Below are 6,394 nucleotides of genomic sequence, written 5' to 3' on the forward strand. Positions count from 1 at the left end.
TCTAGGTATGATCATGTATATAGGCATCACGTCCGAGACAAGTTAACCGAAATGATTCTGCATCTACTACTATTACTCCACTCATCGCCCGCTATCCATCATGCATCTAGAGTATTAAGTTAAAAACAGAGTAACGCCATAAGCAAGATGACATGATGTAGAGGGATAATTTCATGCAATATGATAAAAAAACATCTTGTTATCCTCGATGGCAACAATACAATACGTGCCTTGCTGCCCCTTCTGTCACTGGGAAAGGACACCGCAGGATTGAACCCAAAGCTAAGCACTTCTCCCATGGCAAGAACAACCAATCTAGTAGGCCAAACCAAACTGATAATTCAAAGAGACTTGCAAAGATAACCAATCATACATAAAAGAATTTAGACAAGATTCAAATATTATTCATAGATAGACTTGATCATAAACTCACAATTCATCTGTTTCAACAAACACACCGTAAAAAGAAGATTACATCGAATAGATCTCCACAAGAGAGGGGGAGAACATTGTATTGAGATCCAAAAAGAGAGAAGAAGCCATCTAGCTACTAGCTATGGACCCGTAGGTCTGAAGTAAACTACTCACACTTCATCGGAGGGGCTTGGATGATGATGTAGAAGCCCTCCGTGATTGATGCCCCCTCCGGCGGAGCTCCGGAACAGGCCCCAAGATGGGATCTCGTGGATACAGAAAGTTGCGGTGGTGGAATTAAGTTTTTGGCTCCGTCCCCGATCGTTTGGGGGTACGTGGATATATATAGAAGGAAGAAGTACGTCGGTGGAGCTTCGAGGGGCCCACGAGGCAGGGGGCGCGCCCTAGGGGGGCGCGCCCCTACCCTTGTGAGCACCTCGTAGCTTTCTTGACGGAGGGTCCAAGTCTCCTGGATCTTATATGATGAGAAAATCATGTTTCCGAAGGTTTCATTCCGTTTGGACTCCGTTTGATACTCCTGTTCTTCGAAACCCTAAAACAGGCAAAAAACAACAATTCTGGACTGGGCCTCCGGTTAATAGGTTAGTCCCAAAAATAATATAAAAGTGGAAAATAAAGCCCAATACTGTCTAAAACAGTAGATAATATAGCATGGAGCAATCAAAAATTATAGATACGTTGGAGATGTATCAAGCATCCCCAAGCTTAATTCCTGCTCGTCCTCGAGTAGGTAAATGATAAAAACAGAATTTTTGATGCGGAGTGCTACTTGGCATAATTTTAATGTAATTCTTCTTAATTGTGGTATGAATATTCAGATCCGAAAGATTCAAGACAAAAGTTCATATTGACATAAAAATGATAATACTTCAAGCATACTAACTGAGCAATTATGCCTTCTCAAAATAACATGGCCAAAGAAAGTTCATCCCTACAAAATCATATAGTTTAGTCATGTTTCATTTTCGTCACACAACAATGCTATCATCATGCACAACCCCGATGACAAGCCAAGCAATTGTTTCATACTTTAGTAATCTCAAACCTATAAACTTTCATGCAATATATGAGCGCGAGCCATGGACATAGCACTATGGATGGAATAGAATATAATGAAGGAGGTTATGTGGAGAAGACAAAAAAGAGAAAGTCTCACATCAACGAGGCTAATCAATAGGCTATGGAGATGCCCACCGATTGATGTCAATGCAAGGAGTAGGGATTGTCATGTAACGGATGCACTAGAGCTATAAATGTATGAAAACTCAACAAAAGAAATTAGTGGGTGTGCATCCAACTTGCCTGCTCATGAAGACCTAGGGCACTTGAGGAGGCCCATTGTTAGAATATACAAGCCAGGTTCTATAATGAAAAATTCCCACTAGTATATGAAAGTGATAACATGAAAGACTCTCTATTATGAAGATCATGATGCTACTTTGAAGCACAAGTGTGGTAAAAGGATAGTAACATTGTCCCTTCTCTCTTTTTCTCTCATTTTTTTGGGCCTTCTCTTTTTATGGCCTTTCTCTCTTTTTTGGGGCCTTCTCTCTTTTTTATGGCCTTTCTCTTTTTTTATTCCTCACTTGGGACAATGCTCTAATAATGATGATCATCACACTTCTATTTATTTACAACTCAATGATTACAACTCGATACTAGAACAAAGATGACTCTATGTGAATGCCTCCGACGGTGTACCGGGATATGCAATGAACCAAGAGTGACATGTATGAAAGAATTATGAATGGTGGCTTTGCCACAAATACTATGTCAACTACATGATCATGCTAAGCAATATGACAATGATGAATGTGTCATGTTGAAAGGAATGGTGGAAAGTTGCATGGCAATATATCTCGGAATGGCTATGAAAATGCCATAATAGGTAGGTATGGTGGCTGTTTTGAGGAAGATATAAGGAGGTTTATGTGTGAAAGAGCGTATCATATCACGAGGTTTGGATGCACCGGGGTTTTTCTGGGCAACAAATGGAAGGGTGAGAGTGCGTATAATCCATGGACTCAACATTAATCATAAGGAACTCACATACTTATTGCAAAAATCTACAAGTCATCAAAAACCTCGGCACTACACGCATGCTCCTAGGGGGATAGATTGGTAGGAAAAGATCATCGATCGTCCCCGACCGCCACTCATAAGGAAGACAATCAAATAACACCTCATGTTTCAAATTTGTTGCATAATGTTTACCATACGTGCATGCTACGGGACTTGCAAACCTCAACACAAGTATTTCTCAATTTCACAACTGCTCAACTAGCATGACTTTGATATTATTACCTTCATATCTCAAAACAATCATCAAGCACCAAACTTTTCTTAGTATTCAACACACTCATAAGAAAGTTTTATTATTAATCTTGCATACCAAGCATATTAGGATTTTAAGCAAATTATGCTATTAAGACTCTCAAAATAATCTAAGTGAAGCATGAGAGATCAATAGTTTCTATAAAACAAATTCACCACCGTGCTCTAAAAGATATAAGTGAAGCACTAGAGCAAAATTATTAATCTCAAAAGATATAAGTGAAGCACATAGATTATTCTATCAAATTTCAAATCATGTATAGCTCTCTCAAAAGGTGTGTACAGCAAGGATGATTGTGGTAAACTAATAAGCAAAGACTCAAATCATAAAAGACGCTCCAAGCAAAACACATATCATGTGATAAAAAAAATATAGCTTCAAGTAAAGTTACCGATAGAAGTAGACGAAAAAAAGGATGCCTTTCGGGGCATCCCCAAGCTTTGGCTTTTAGGTGTCCATAAATTATACTAGATCGGAATCATGCCTTGGCACGAGGATGCCGGTCCCAGCGTTTTGCCGAAGCATGTAACAACATGTCAGTTGGAATCCATGTATAGCATTTGCACTTATACAGGATAATAATAAAGTAAGAAACATTTAATTATGATAAAAATAAAACACAATGGAGCTCAAGATCACCATCAGATTATAAGTTAGGATCAAATTCAGTACGCTCATATGACCACGAAAGATAGCCATTCGACATAAAGTTCAAAACAAAAGCGAGAAGACATAAGAGGAGGTAATAAAAACAGGAACATAATAAAGGAGAGCCAACTACGAAGCCATAACCACTAAGCATACTAATAAATGGCGTAATTCATTTGCCTTGTCGATGTACTTCATAGGGACCGTCTCACACGAACCTGATACAAACAAACAGTGAGACATATAGAATAGAATGATTCCTAATATCTTGAACTTTACCAGTAGGCCAATAAGAATCAATATGGTCCAAGTAAGAAATGGCCCTTATCTAATACATCAATCAAATCCAAGGAAATTTATCTTTGTATTCATCATTCCATCAACCATTAATAAAACAAGAGTCTACTGAAGAGTCACTCAGAAACAAAGTTTGTTTGGATGCACAAATTGAGAAGCCACCAAACAATATATGAACATAAAAGTAAATTTCATGATTGGTTTAGCAGCTTAAGAAAGTGATCAAATCGTCTCTCTAAACTATATCATCATTGGCACTAAAATGCATATTCAACATTGTCGACGAAAACAGAATACACAATCCTTGTTGATAGCTAACCGTGGATTTAATATTCTGCAACCTAGACCTCGTGTTATCAATGCACAGAATAAAAAAGAACGTATATGCAGCTTCATCACAAAATACATGAACGTATAACAAAAACTCGGCATATAGAAAACTAAAGTCTCCATAACATAGACCAACGGGAATGATGACAGGATGCATCGAGAAGAAAGAGCATTATATGTACAATAAGACAAAATTACCTTGATAGGCCTAGTAGCAGTTATGAAACGGCAGAGGTGGCATCTAATAGCGCACCCTGCGCCCTTTTTTCCAGATGTCCTTCCAAGCGGCTGCTTGTGTCTTCCATTATGCTCAGCAGAAAATCATCGACGACCGACGCTTTAAAGAAGCAACAAGATGTGAGTCCACAAGTGATAGTTGGGTAAGTAACACACATGCGTGTTATCAAGCCATCTACAGGTCAGTTACCAATCGATCCATATACATAGGGACCTCAGAATCTGTAACAATAGTTGCTCCATCAATACACAATAAGAAAGCATAGAAGGCCAATGTTTTTCCTACCAAGCCATATGGATCTTCTGAAAGCACAAGAAAGGATATCATCTTACAGTAGCTAGTTAACAGCACAATAAAAGGGATTATAAACCAGCCAGATCATATACATCTTCTCATCCAGGGCTTTGTTTAAAAGGGCTTCAAAGGGCAAATCGTCGACATTCTAGTTTGCCTTTTTGTTTGTGATTTACATCTGCTCATCCATAGCTTTGTTGTTGTTTAGGGATCTGTCTAGGGTTTGCTCTCGTGCTTTTCCCCAACCTCAGTACGCGCCACCACGGCAGGCGCCAGACTCCTTCGACACAGGTCTACCTTTTTCTTTCCTTGGCGTTCGTCTTCTAGATGGATTTTATCCTTTGGGTTACTGCAGTAGATTATGTTGTCGCGAATGACTGTATTTCAATATATACTATCCGAGGATGATGGCATAGGTATATGATCTGACTTGTTTATAATCCCTTTTATTAAGATCTGATAAGGTTTGGTATATCCGATCTTTACAAAGGGTGAGAATGTGTATAATTTGTGGTTTTTTATTGGTGCAATGCTAACTAAAAAGATAAAACATGTTGCTTTAGATAATACAACAAATTATGAAACCTTAGGACACCTAAAAAATGAAGTAGCATATTCTACTGTGAAGCATTTGACGGTATCGATGAAGTGCTTTTGAATAGAATATGAATTTCCCAAATGCACCGCTTACCTTGATTTGCAATGTTCTAAAGCAAATAATATAAGGTATTATGTATGAACTTTAATACTGGTGATATAGAGAGAAAATGAACATGTGCAAGGTTACTGAATAACCAGTCAAGAACTGATATTTGTATGGAAGTATGGATTGAGAAATCTAACACCTGAACAAGAAGGTCCATGCTTTATCATGTCAAATAAATAAGAAGAGAGCACCTCGACAAACATACACTTATTGCCATTTCCTCAAACATCTTGCATTTTGCTTAAAAGCGTCACATATGTGCAGCAACAAAGTGATATGTTCTCTAAGAGCAACTACAAAAAAGTGAATCTGAATTAGGGGAGAAGATGATTACTGACATGGAGAAAAATCAACTTGGAGAGAGAGACCTGAGATCATGTTCTCGTGAGCGCTAAAGTTTCTGTTTTTTACAGCAAGTTCAATCAAGACTTTCCCCAAGTCTTCTCAATGGTTCTACTTGGCACACACACTAATTAAACACAAAAAACACAACCAAAACAGAGGCTAGATAATTTATTTATTACTAAACAGGAGCAAAAAGCAAGGAATAGAAATAAAATTTGGTTGCCTCCCAACAAGCGCTATCGTTTAACGCCCCTAGCTAGTCATAACAAGCGCTATCGTTTAGCGGAATCAAGCTCGAATCCGGGAGGTTCTTTACGTTTCCCTTCATATTCTACAATTTTTAGATCTAAATAATCCAACCGCTTATTTCAAAGGGTAATCAACATATTCATGCGGTGAATATTTCCACTAATGTTCTTAAGAGGTTCAAGAGATTTCTGCAAGATTTTAGTAACTTCACAAATTTTTTCAAATGTCTCTTCCTGAGTAGGATGAGGCCCCTTTTGTTAAGGTAGTGTTCCCACTATACCTTCTATAATTTCAAGTGCAATATGGGGATCGATTTCAATAAAATTCCCTTTGGCAACGCAATCCAAAAGTTGTCTATGAGACATATTTAATCCAACATAAAAATTGGGAAGCAAAATTCTCAGATTTATTTCAGAGGTACACTTACGATGAGATCCCATTATTCTCAACCAAGCATCTTTTAGGTTTTCTCCTAACCTTTGTTTAAAGTGAAAGATTTCGAACTCAGGGGTCAACG

General features: G+C 38.1%; 1 long non-coding RNA gene across 1 annotated transcript; it reads right to left on the reverse strand.

Moving 5' to 3' along the window:
• Nucleotides 1-3,393: 3,393 nt before the first annotated feature.
• LOC147958644 (uncharacterized) lies at nt 3,394-5,657 on the reverse strand. Its single transcript, XR_015611579.1, has 2 exons — nt 4,244-5,657; nt 3,394-3,636 (listed from the first exon to the last, which is right to left on the reverse strand). It is a non-coding gene; the product is annotated as an uncharacterized LOC147958644 (long non-coding RNA).
• Nucleotides 5,658-6,394: the final 737 nt, after the last annotated feature.

The sequence above is a fragment of the Triticum urartu genome, chromosome 7A, assembly GCF_056163025.1.
Source record: "Triticum urartu cultivar PI428250 chromosome 7A, HENAU_Tu73, whole genome shotgun sequence".
Classification (NCBI taxonomy): Eukaryota; Viridiplantae; Streptophyta; class Magnoliopsida; order Poales; family Poaceae; genus Triticum; species Triticum urartu.